The sequence below is a fragment of the Nylanderia fulva genome, unplaced genomic scaffold (assembly GCF_048542155.1).
Source record: "Nylanderia fulva isolate GAGA-0341 unplaced genomic scaffold, ASM4854215v1 Scaffold152, whole genome shotgun sequence".
Classification (NCBI taxonomy): Eukaryota; Metazoa; Arthropoda; class Insecta; order Hymenoptera; family Formicidae; genus Nylanderia; species Nylanderia fulva.
Genome location: NW_028189753.1, coordinates 160,985 through 174,192, shown reverse-complemented (window position 1 = coordinate 174,192; position 13,208 = coordinate 160,985). Strand labels below are relative to the sequence as shown.

Below are 13,208 nucleotides of genomic sequence, written 5' to 3'. Positions count from 1 at the left end.
GCTATAATGCAAGAATCTTCCAGTATTTTGTATGTGGTCTTATCCAAAGATGAGAAAACGAATTTAGATAATCTCATAATATCGAAGATTCAGTCTTTACCAAAACAAGATCCAGTGAACATGCCAACTCTAAGCTATTTATCTCAGGATGTGATATTCAAGGCCGAAAAGCTATGTAGGGAAAAAGGTGATCAATATGTATCTGTTGATCATTTTGTTTTTGCTTTGTTAGATGAGAGTAGAATGTGTGATCTAATTGGAAGAGTAGTAGAAATAAAGGAATTAAAATGTAGAATGGAAATGAAGAGAAAAAACAAAAAAATTGATTCTAGAAGTGCTGATGATGCATCTGAGGCCATATCACAGTTTTCAGTTGATATGGTCGAGCAAGCAAGACAGGGTAAGTTTGATCCCGTTATGGGAAGAGATGAAGAAATAAGACAGGTTGTTGAAGTGCTGTCTAAGAAAACAAAGAGTAATGTGATACTTGTAGGTCCCCCTGGGGTTGGTAAAACCGCCTTAGTAAATGGATTAGCTCAACTGGTTGTAGAGGGTAAAGCACCAGGTTTACAGGACTGTAAAATTTACAATGTTGATGTGGGTGCTATAGTTGCTGGGACTGGTGTCAGGGGGGAGTTTGAAGAAAGACTCAAAAAAGTGATAAAAGAGGCTGAGAATACACCCAATGTTATTTTATTCATCGATGAGATTCACACTATCCTGTCTGCTGGATCAACCCAAGGTGCCCTGGATGCAGCCAACATGTTAAAGCCTGGTTTAGCATCTGGATCCATAAAGTGTATAGGTGCTACAACTTTTGATGAGTATAGGAAATATCTGGAGAAGGATCCAGCCTTTTCTAGAAGGTTTGTCAAGATAACAATTTCTGAGCCATCAGTGGAAGACTCAATAACAATGTTGAGGGGGCTCAGGGAAAGGCTAGAGACACATCATGGTACAAACATATCTGATAGTGCCATTGTGTATGCAGTTAAAGCATCCAAGAAGTATATACCAGGCAGAATGCTACCTGACATAGCCATAGATCTGATAGATACTGCTTGTGCAAGCACTGTTCTCTCCAGAGAGTGTGAGCCACAGGAAATTCTGGGCATCAAGAACAAGATCTGGAGCAGTGAACTAGAAAAAGCAGCACTGGAACTAGACTTGGGAAGGAAAGAAGATTCTGTAGTGAGAAAAAGGTTAGAAGAAGTTGGAGAGTTCATCAAGGGTTTATACAAATTACTGGAGCCTCTAGAGAAGAGCTTTAAAGAAGAAAAATCAAAAGTGATTAAATGTAAAGAGCTAAAAAGAAGAGTGGAAGAAGCAAAACTGAGATTGGCAAATGCAGAAAGAGAAAGGGATCACTACACCGTAATCGATATAAGAAATAATATATTGCCAGTATTGGAGGGAAGAATCGAGGAACTAAAGAATGAGATCTCAGAAATTATTACACCACATAACGTGGCTGAAATTATAAGCAGATGGACGGGGATTCCAGTCAAGCGATTAGCCCTCAAAGAAAATGAAAGATTGCTTAAAATGGGAGATAGGATAAAGAAAAGAATATATGGACAAGAGGAAGGTGTTGATACAGCGGTTAATTCCATTCTCCAGTCCAGAGTTGGACTCAGTAGACCAAATAAGCCAATAGGTGCATTTCTATTCCTAGGTCCAACGGGAGTAGGCAAAACAGAACTGGCAAAGGCTTTGTCCTATGAACTTTTTGATTCAGAGAAAAACATGTTGGTATTGGATATGAGTGAATATAGCAATGAGATGAGTATTACTAAGTTGCTAGGCGCATCAGCTGGATATGTAGGGTACAATGAGGGTGGTAGACTTACAGAGCCAGTTAAGAACAAGCCTTACAATTTGGTGCTATTTGATGAGGTTGATCTAGCACATCCCTCTGTAATAAACGTTTTGTATCAGCTCATGGACGAAGGAAAGGTGACAGACGGAAAGGGTGCAGAGATAGATTTTACCAATTGTGTTGTTATAATGACATCAAATATAGGACAAGAGATAATTCTTAACTCGCCTAATGGTCTATCAGATGGAGATAAAAATATCATTGAGAAAATGGTAATTGGCAAATTTGGACCAGCTCTGTACAACAGAATAGATAGGGTTGTTTATTTTAACCCTCTGAACAAAGAGATTCTGAATCAAATTTTGGAGTATAACTTAGATGATCTTAACAAGAGATTGGCAGAAAAGAACATCCATTTTGGTATTTCTGAAGGTGTGAGATTAGACGTTCTATCGAGCTCATATGCACCAATCTATGGTGCTAGACCATTGAAGAGATACATACAAGACCACTTTGTCACTGCACTCACCAGAATTATTTTGACACAGGGAGGTGAACCAGAAAAAGAAGAGAAGGGAATTGTCAAGTGCTACACTACGGGTGAGAATGAGGATGGAACACTAATTGGTAAGTACGTATATACTCTTACTAAAACCTAGAAATATAAAACACGGTTTTATGAATGAGATATTTTGGGATAATAAGTAAAGTAAATGTTTTAATGAGTTTTATTTTCACTTTTTGACGGGTTCATTCATTTGGATGCATTATATCCATCTGAAACGTAAAAGGTGTTGTTAAAATCTGAAATTCTACTCAGTTCTTCATCTATGTCTCTAAAAAGTTTCTGTATTTCCTCTTTTCCAAGATCCTCCTTCATAGCTTCAGAACTAGAGTTGGAGTTACCATCTAATTCAATGTTTTCCTGTCTAACATAATCAGAGGTATCTCTGAACTCAAAATTGTCGAAATTCCCATCTTTAATTCTTTGAATAACAAGTTTCTCAATCTCATCATCCTCCTTCTTATCCAATCTATCAACTCTTTTATTTTGTTCAAAGGAAATGTCCTCTAGTGTAATTAAGCTATTTATAGGTCTTGAATTGGATGATACCTCACCTTTGTATTTCCATTCCTTTGGCTTTGATATTTCTTTTTCCACTTCTTCAAGTTTCATAACGGTAGAAAACCAGGAGAGATCTGTACTCTTTGTATCGTAATGATATTGAAGTTGAGATATTAACAAATGCACCAATTTGGAAGTTAAACGAGTGAAGGTAGGAAAAATTACATATTCACTTCAGTTTCTGATATTCTTTCCTTTACTTAGCACAATAGTTCATAATGGATCACATTCTTTATCCTAAATTAGAAAAATACATCTGATAATCTCTTATCTTTACCTTCCCCTATCACCCGTGAAGTCTTTCGAATCAAAATCCAATCCTCATTATCAAAGCTGAATGGAGGTGATTGGAAATATAAAAAAGATTGAAATTCCTGGATGTAAATATAATGAAATATGTTGTATATATCAGAGAATGGAAGACAAAGTAGACAAAGATTCATTCTCTTACAAGGTAGTGTCACTACATGACATTTTATTTGGTACAATGGAGATAATCTTTTACAAAAGATCAATTTTTGGTAGAACACCTGTGGGTGTATCCTACATTAGAAATAAAAGAGTGAGAGATGATAAAGAAGACATAAAAACGTTTAGTATATATTCAGGGAAGCATGTAAATAAACATAATGCGTATGGGGATAAAGAGGTAATTGGAAAGCTAGAAATACAATTTAAATACCAATTGATAGATGGGTTGTGTGACTCACCTCTAGAAGGTAAAATTAATTTACTTTTTAATTACATTGTGGGTTTATTTAGCAATGAAAAAGGAATAAATTACTTTATCACCTTAAGAAAGATCTTCTACGAGATAATGAAGGGATCCATTACATGTAAGGTAAATTTCTTTAGGGGATTGATAATGTTAGAGAAATTCTACTCTGATAAGAACAGAAGAGAGGGAGATGATTTTATAGAAAGTGATATTGCAGTATCTCTCTGTGATAGGAGAGAATGTGGAATTAGAGGTACTGATGAAATAGAAAATAAACTAAACTCCCATGAAAACCAATCCAAAGCAGACATACAACCAATTTCCGAGTGTACAGTACAAAAAGAAGAGTTTTACATAAAATATAAAAAATACTACTATTTTTCTATAGCTTCTTATGGTACGTCTATTCTTCTATTGCTAACCTTTGTAAAAAGACAAGTGGAAGTTCTTAAAGATAGAAAGATCTCAGAACCAAGAAAAACCATCTTGAAATACCTTGGAATAGAAAACGAAGATTTATTAGAAATAAATTTAAAGGGTTATGGGAATGGAAAGAATGGGGAGGATAGAAGCAAGGATTTTAGTACATCTAATTCTGATTTTAAATGTAAAGAAAATGAAGTGAATTCAAAGGATAGCGTGAGTACTATTCCCACACCCAGAAATATACCTCATATCATTTTCATAGATAGATCAGAAAATTCGCTTGTTATTTCCTTTAGAGGCACTCAAAGCCCAGGGGATGCACTCTCTGATTTGGACTGTGAATATGAGGAATTTTTCTACGGTTTCGCACACAAAGGAATAAAAAGAATAGCAGAGAATTTCATCACAGAAAACCTGGAGAAGATGGAAGGGATGATGAGAAGATACGAACTGAAAAGTATTCTGTTCACTGGACATTCGCTAGGTGGTGGTATTTCTATTATGACAGGAATTATAATTCAAGAAAGAGGATATTTCCAGGATTTTGATGTGAAAGTTTGTGCTTTTTCTCCACCTCCTGTTGTTTCCATGGAGTTTTGTATTCCTGAGAGAGACTGTGGAAGTGTTGTTGAATATTTTGAAAATGAGGGAGACAGTGAGTGTAAAGATGGCAAAAAAGGTGAAATATTGGTAAGATATAACAATATAGTAGTGTTTGTATATGGAAATGATGTTGTTCCTAGATTGTCTTATGGATCAGTTTTGGATTTAAAGTATCTTTCTACCTCTCTTGGCAACTTTCAAGGAAAGGATGAGTTAAAGTTTATACAAGAAGTAATGGATCATTTGGATAGGGAGAATCTCCACCCCAAGTTGTACATACCAGGTAAGATCTACCACGTGAAAATGCTAAAAAGAGGAGATAGCTCTTTCTTTAGCAATATTACATCTTACCTCTGGATTCATAAACGTGATGTTAACTCAACTACAGTCTCAGTAAAAGAAGTGGATCATACATTCTTTGGCAACATTATAATTGATAGATTCTCTTTTACTCATCACTTCTTCAATTCACTACTTACTTCTTTTGAACTATCGCTTAGAAGCACTAAGAAGATTTCAGAGAGTCAAGAGGTGTGATAGTAAACGGTGGGTTTGTATTTTTAAATAAAAATTGCATGAATTGAAAATTCAAAGTTATGAGGATGAGACTGTTATGATTAACCTAATTCTAGTAATATACAACACGAAGAGTTAAGTGAAAAGTGGACAATAACATTAGATTAGTGCAAAAATGAAGATTAAAACCACAAATGAATGTTTATAGAAATAGAGGACCCATTTTTCCTACACTAACACCAAAACGTTTAGGATCTGGGAAAGGTGACAAGTCTATCAGGGAGATACAAGCCATTATGTATCATTGTTTTAATTAAGAACCAGCATAATTTTCTATTCCTTAACACAAATCAATCAAGTTGTGTAGAACTATCTCACTCTATGAGATGTGGTAGTATCCTGGCTATAAGATAGAAAACAAGAAATAAGTGTATTTTTAGTAAAATTGCTTTTAAGAGTTTATGGAGACAGAACTCCTGATTAAAGTAAGAAAAAGAACACTCTAATTAATCATGTCTCCATATAGCTTCGACACTATCTGTTCTAAATCTTTGTGTTACGTCACATTCATCCACTTTTGCTCTGTATCCATTATCATACATAATTTTACCTGTATATGCAATCATCAATCCGTTATCAATACAAAACCTTTCATCTGTAGCATATAAAATTCCATCTCTATCCTCCACCATTTTTCTCATCATTTCCTGTAATCTCTTATTACATCCTACACCACCAACTATCAATACCTCATTACTTCCTACAAAAGCCATGGCTCTTTCGGTAACCTCAGTCAAGCAAGAAAAAAGTGTTTCTTGTAGAGAGTAACACAAATCGTATTTGGATTCATTCTTTAATTCCTTTATATATGTTAAAATACCACTAAATGATACGTCCATACCTTTGATCGAATAAGGAAGTTTAATATACTTTTTACCTTTCAGAGCATATTTCTCTATGTTGTATCCTGGAGATGGATCATTTGGAAGATTAATAGCCCGAGCAAATCTATCTAAGCAGTTTCCTACGGCTATATCCAATGTTTCTCCGAATATTCTATATCTCTTGTTTGTATAGGATATTACTTGCGTATTACCACCACTTACGTATAATATCACTGGATTCCTACTTCCCGTTATATACCTTCCCATCTCTATATGACCTATACAATGATTTACTGGTATCAACTCCTTCTTATAATACAAAGCCATTGTTCTAGAAACGACTGCACCTATGAAAAGTGGAGCTGCCATTCCAGGACCTCTTGTATAACAATAAACATCCACATCTTTTAACTTTATACCGGCTTTTTTCAGAGACTCTCTTATAAGTTGCAGTATTTTTTGTTTATGATGCTTTGCTGTTTCGCTAGGTATAAATCCTGTGCCTGCTTTGGTTATATATGTAACTCTTTCATTTGCTAATATTTCATTATCTCTCAATATTCCAACACCCAGTTTATTTGCACTTCCTTCTATTCCCAGGATTATCATAGAAAGGGATGCGATCCAAAAATCAAATTAGAGAAGATGAAGCACTGTTAAAAGGTGCTCATCTATAAGAACATACCTTTTTATCAGAATAATTAAATTTTATTGAATACTTTTTATTTAATTGATAGTAAACCTCCCTTATTCATAGTTTCTTTTGTAAATAGCTCAAAGTATTGCCATACGATGGAACAAGCAAGGATTATGTTTGTCCCACTTCCTATCGTATCAAGAATGCTTGCCATAACGCAAATAAACCCAATAAAAAAGCCACCCAAGAATGCTGCTACTGGAATGTACTTCTCCAAAATCTTTGGAACATCCTCTTCCCTAGCTCCTTTGAGTACTACCTTTTGACTCTTCAGTTGTCTTGCTACCTCCTGAGAAGAAGAATCATTTACATCAATCCATGCTTTGCTAAAGAATGCTGAGGTAATTAACATAAACACCATATAGATAGCAAAATGAATGGGTCTTTTAATTCCATTCAATAAAGAATCCGGTGGATATATAAAATAGCACAATCCACTGACTGGAACAATCTTTCTTGATTCATCCATCTTCCACACTCCAAAAAACTTTACCAAAAAGAAATCAGGGAATTTCTCATAAAGAAACCTGGAGATGGTAGATGTATGAGATACCAAATAACTCTGCAGTATTATTGGCATTGTGGATGAATAGAAAAGTCTCACCGGATATTTACCAACCTGCCCCTTAACTTGGGTTGATTGTGTAGGTAACTCAACCCTCAATCCCTGTAAGTATATAACAATACAAAAGATTGCAATTGTTGAAATGAGACAAGAAAGATTGGGAAGATTTTTCCTGAACAGAGCCTCATAAACAGCAGATATTTTGTTTTTTCTTACAATAAGCAGATGGATAGCTGCGACCAATGAACCTTCAAATTCAATTCCTCTTGCAGTATTAAAAACTTTAGGAGAAAGAGCCTTCCACAGGATACTCTCGCATACATTGGTAGCAATAAAAAGGTTAACACCAGATCCAAGACCGTATCCCTTGGAGAGAAGTTCGTCCAACAAGATAATAATGATACCTGAAAATATCAACTGAACAACCAATAAAAAACAAACACTACTACCCAAACTTGAAGAATTACCGTAAAATCCCGTCATAACCTGGACAATTGCTTGGCCTATTGTCATAATCAGCGCCAAGAGTTTCTGAGCGGCCTGATACAGAATTCTATCCTCCTTAACAGAATGATTAACGGACAGAATATCCATTGATGTGAGCATCTGAAGTATCATTCCAGATGTAATAACTGGTGATATTCCCAAATCCATTAGAGTACCTCTATTAGATGCCATCATCATTCTCATCCAATATAAGGGATCAGCTGTATCACTAGACATAATCCCAAATAGAGGTACCTGAGAGGACACTAAAAAGATTAGCAATGCCACTGATGTCCACACAAACTTTTCTTGAAAGTGCACCTGTCTACCCGGTGACTGTACTTCAGGTAATATCGGTATGAATGGTCTAACTAAGTTCAATAATTGATCTAAAAATTAAAATTTTGTTCTTTTTCACTTACATGTCATCCCTTGGGTTGCTTTTGTTTTGTATTTTTAAATTTAAAAATTTTAATATTCCTTAGAACGCTCAGATTAAGAGACTTGGGAAAGAAGGTGTTAAGATTGGATACAAAAGTACATCAAATACGAACATTGCATTTGTTTTTTAAACTCCATCTTTTTATATTCCAAAATATCCAAAATGAGTATTTATTTAGATAAAATATTACAAGTAATACAAAGATTTGATGATAACCAAGAACTAATAAAATTTTATGTTAACACCTCAAAAGCAACAATTTTTAATCAAAAAGAAGTAGATGTGAAGAGTGTGATAATATTAAGTGATTTATTAGACCTATCTAAAATTTATAACAATTTTGAAATGGAAATAGAAGAGATTGTAAATAGAACATTAGAGCTGAAAGTTTTACAAATTAGGGCATTAATTTTGGATTTGATTGAAGTTGATTATTCAATTGATAATATTGAGGTATATAAACCAGAGAAATGGATTGAAAACGTTATAAAAGACATTCTAAACACGTTTTTTATTAACAGAGAAGCTGTTAGTAAAATTAGAGATATAGAAGAATGCGATAGTAAAGAAAACACCATTTTATTAGATTCTAAGCTACTTGGTAAATTTAACTCCATACTTTTAAATGAATATTTAAATATCTTTATATCAAGCAATAAAAAATTAAAGTCAAATCAACTTCTTTTGAATTTGATATTTTACAAAAGGTTCATTCAAAGATTCTTAGAGTGTGATTTTTCTGATTTTTTGTTGCAAGTGATTCATAGCTACGATAAGAATAAGGTGATGGAGATGAATGAACTAGAAAGTATGCTAGATTCTATGGATTGTAGTAGTAAAAATTAATTCTAACTATTTAAAACTCAATTTTATTTATCTTTCTCTTTCTCCTTTATTACCATTCCAGGTATTAAGTTTATGATATCACTTGGGTTACTTTCTTTGGGCAGATTTCCTTTATTTGTTGACATGCTGTATCTGGAGCTAATACTCCCATCTAAAGGTAAGGTAGCATTAGTTTTACCACTACCCTTTAAAGGAGCTGGTCCTTCTTTCATAAGTGGTTTCAATTCTCTGGTAGTTGATTCTGTATCAGTTGTTTGGATAGTACTAAACCATTTTTTAGTAACTGGATCATATTTAAAGTCAGTATCACCCTCTATCTTAACTTTAGGGACGTTTTTCTTACTAAAGACATTTAAAAATCCAAAAAATGATTTCTTATTTTTCTTCTCTTCAACTTTTTTTTGTGGTTCACTATCCTCTTCTCCCTCCGTTCTTAAATAATTAGAAAGTACCAAGTTATTATCATCTAAAGACTTTATCTCTGATTTTTCTGAATGCTGAGAAGAGAAGAAATCAGCGAAACTTTGTGAGAGTTGTGGTTGCTTGTAAAAATGCGATGATTCCCCATTTTCTAATTCCTTACTTTCAGATATTCCTAGATTTTTAACTTCACTAGTAACCTTACAAACATCAAGTTCATCCTTTAAAACGTCCTCCTTCTCCTTCCCTTCTAACTCTTCACTAGCATCACTAGGAGAAATGTCCTTAACTTCTTGGTTAAACTTCAATTCTTCTATATCTCTTTTACTGTTATCGCTTCCAGTTAGAGAATAATCCCCTACTATCTTAGATATGCTTCTATCTACAACATCCTTTAAACCAGAAAATGGTGACCACTTATTATTACCGAATAAATTATCGAGTATCTCTTGAAATTCTTTTCTCATTTTACATCCATATGTTATATAAAATATATGTGCCTCATCCCTCATCCCTAGATCATAAAATAACACATGTATATAATGCAATTTAATAATATCAAGGGATTCTAGGGTATTTCCTGTTATTTCTTCCAAGTAGCAAAGTAACTTTAAAGCTTTAAAGTTATCCCTTAACATTACAATACACCTAGAGACTAAACTATGGTTTGTTAAGAGATATACTGCTATAATGCAAAATAATCCATTTCCTACATCTCCCTTGCAAATTCTATGAACCACCTCCTCAATGTATGAAAAGTCCTCTTTTAAAAATTTAAGTGAATATGAAAATAAAACCTCCCATTCCTTTATATCCTTTAAATTCTTTATAGCTACATCATTAAAATTTAATGAGCTTAGGATTAAAGAAATGTTATTTCTATCATTTTCATTCCACTCATTTGAACTTTCTTTATAGATATTAATCTCATCTTTAGGTGTAATTTCATTTTCAACTTTGAAAGAAGAAAATATCTCTGATTCTAAATAGTGAAGGATCGTTCTTTTATGTAAAAAAGGATCAGAAGCAGAAAGTGTTATAGCTAAAGACCACATCCTACTATCAATACATCTTTTTATTGCCAATTCTTTATTATCAAAGAACAGCTTGAAAATATCATTGATTTTATCTGTTAATTTACCATCCCTCTTTGAAATAAACTTATATCCCGTATCTATCTCTAATAGTTTTACGATATAATCTAATGATACTTCTTTAGTGATTAATAAATCATAGATATTCCTATAACACTTCTTTTTTTCATTCTCTTTTTCCTTGAGGAGAATCGACTTCTTCTTCTTATAAGAAGTAAAAAGAGAAACCTTTTTGAATTTAAAACACTCCAACTCGTAAATATAAACACTCAGCTCCTTTTTAGAACTCGTATCATATCTTTTTTTTAAGATAGGTCTTATTATCAGTACAATCTCTCTCAAAACTAAAATGTTCGTTTTCTGTATTTTAATTCTATCCTCTTTTACAAACTTTGACTTGATAATTTTAACAGGAAGGGATTCGGTGCTAATAACTGGAGTAGGATCAAAAATATCAACCTTTGGAATAGGAATTGAAGTATTAAAAGGTTTTTGAATTTTAGACATGAAATTAAGCTTTTTTGAGCTTAAGTCTTGGTCATTTGATTCAATCTTATCTAATTCTCTATTTATTGGAGCGAAATCTGCACTTTGATTATCAGATTTTATGGGATTGTTCTTATTTTCTGTTGAATCTTTTATTTCCAAGTTAGAGGGAGACTGTTTATCGCCTGAAGTATTTTTTTGAATGTTCTTTAAAAATGAATTTTCATTGTTGCTACTCTCCAACTCTTCCAAAAAGGATAAATCTCTTAGTTTAATTGATGATGGTTGTGGAGAAGTTAGTTCCCTTAATAAATCATTTCTATCTTCAACTCTACCTACATCTATATTAAGATTCTTTTCTATATCACCTAATTTTGTTTCTTCTTTCGGACTCTTAAATGCTAAAAAATCCACATCATCCCTTACATCAGAGAAGAGAAATTCTGCTGTCTTTAACGATTCTTTTACTTTGATTTCATCTGGTAATTTTATATTATTAACAAAAAAATCCTCCTTATCAAATTTATTCTCCTTCTTTACGGTATCATCAACACTTTCATCAATCATGGACCTATCTTCTTCTAGTTTCTGGCCTTTCCCTTCCATTTCATTACTCTCATCACTACTTATACTTCCTAACTTGTTCAAATGTCCCCAAAAATTCTCATCTACACTTTCTTTTGATGAATCACTGCTATTTTGCATGGATATATTTTCTAATGGGAGGGAGTACTTTAGATTTCAAATCCATGAAAGCTATATAAAAAAATTAAAATTACCCCTCATCGAAGAAAGGAATAAGAAGAGGCAGATATGTCTTCTATTCATCTTATTTCTAAAGTAAATACAAGGCAAAAACCATTTCTGTATTTTATGTGCATTGATGACCTGTTCTTTGTAACATTTTACCTTTAATTTTTTTGTTTATGCGTCTCTCCTTTGTAGGATTAACAGTTTGTTGGCCATAAAGTTGAAATATTTAGAGTGGATCGACCGACAAAGTGCCAATTCACACCCTCCGCAATGTGGTATAGCCTACTAATAATAAAATAAAAGTACACTTTAATTACTTAATGCTATGTAGTCGATATTTGAACCTCTAACGAATGCGTTAGAAAAAATTGTTGGCTCATTTATACCACATTCATAGAATAATACAGACTCTAAAGATACATTTAAGTAACCATCAACAGATAGTATCCTCCCAGATATTATAGTACCATCATTTCCTTTTATCCTCACATGCTTTCCAATAAAATTTTTATAGAAATTCTCCATTCCATCCATTACAGCAAGGGGTGATATCTAGGGTAAAATAATAGCCAAGAATAAGACCTAAAGGTAACTATTCTATTTATTTCGACCGTTGACTTCCCTTTATTTCAATAAATAGATTGTTATATCCTTTGGAAAGCTCATATCTAGAAATGTTAAATTATCTTGTTTGTCTTTTAGCTTGTACGATTCACTTCTAATTGTATCTATCATTCTTCTAATTGGCTCTAAAGAATGAGAAAGAATATCAAATTCAAATAGATACGGTTGGAAAATGTCAAATGAAATCGTTATATCTTGAACTCTTTCTTTATCCACTCCACTGTCCTTTACCATATTGAAGGCCATAGGATGAACCTTCATTATTACAAGTATTGTGTGTAAAATATTCATGCACTCTTGAGATGATACATCTAAAGCAAACCTTGCAAGTTTTTTGATGTATGCTTGTACACATCTTAATGAAATATTTTCATTTGAAAGAAATATTTTAATTGAAGAGAGTATATCTGTGCTAAGATTGATTACTTTATTTATATCAATCATATCGTATAGATCTTCATAAAACTCTTGATATTTTACGCCATAATCATGAAGTAAATGATAGATCGACTCAGCACAAAATATTGAATGGTCTTCTTTGGAGAGAAAGAAATTTTTAAGTTTAGTAAATAGAATTCTTGGGTCTTCCATTATAAGGAATAGATTTGGAAGAGACCTATAAAATTCTATGATATGTGAATTTGGAATTTTATTTATAATTTCAAATAAAATCAAATCAATTTCTAAATCTATTAACTCTTCT

The 13,208-nt window shown here is 33.0% G+C and overlaps 1 pseudogene; it reads right to left on the bottom strand.

Moving 5' to 3' along the window:
* Positions 1–6,814: 6,814 nt before the first annotated feature.
* On the bottom strand, positions 6,815–10,015 carry LOC146724044 (protein transport protein Sec61 subunit alpha pseudogene; annotated as a pseudogene).
* Between the last annotated feature and the right edge of the window lie 3,193 nt (positions 10,016–13,208).